Raw genomic sequence first — 350 nt, forward strand, 5'->3', positions numbered from 1 at the left:
CATGCCTTATATCACAATTACTGCTGACGGGGTGGGACACCAGGCTTTCACTTCCCTTTCTGCCTGACAATCTTCCCGTTCCCTCATCCTGAATGACCTCCCTCAATCTTGGATGTGTGAGCAAATGTGCTGAGCCCATGGTGGCCAGTGCATGTGTGACCATGTGTGGAGGGACGGTGTGGGGGCCAGTGTGCTTCTCTGTCCTCTGTCCTGTGTGCGTGTGAGCATCTGTGTGTGCCTGCCCGTGTGTAAGTGCGTGTCAGCTACAGAAGCCACAGTGTTCCTCGTGTTGGCCAAAGTAGAGGTAAACTGGCATTTGACTCCACTCCCTTTCTGGGTACTCACCATGA

Source organism: Arvicola amphibius, chromosome 4 (genome assembly GCF_903992535.2).
Source record: "Arvicola amphibius chromosome 4, mArvAmp1.2, whole genome shotgun sequence".
NCBI classification, from domain to species: Eukaryota; Metazoa; Chordata; class Mammalia; order Rodentia; family Cricetidae; genus Arvicola; species Arvicola amphibius.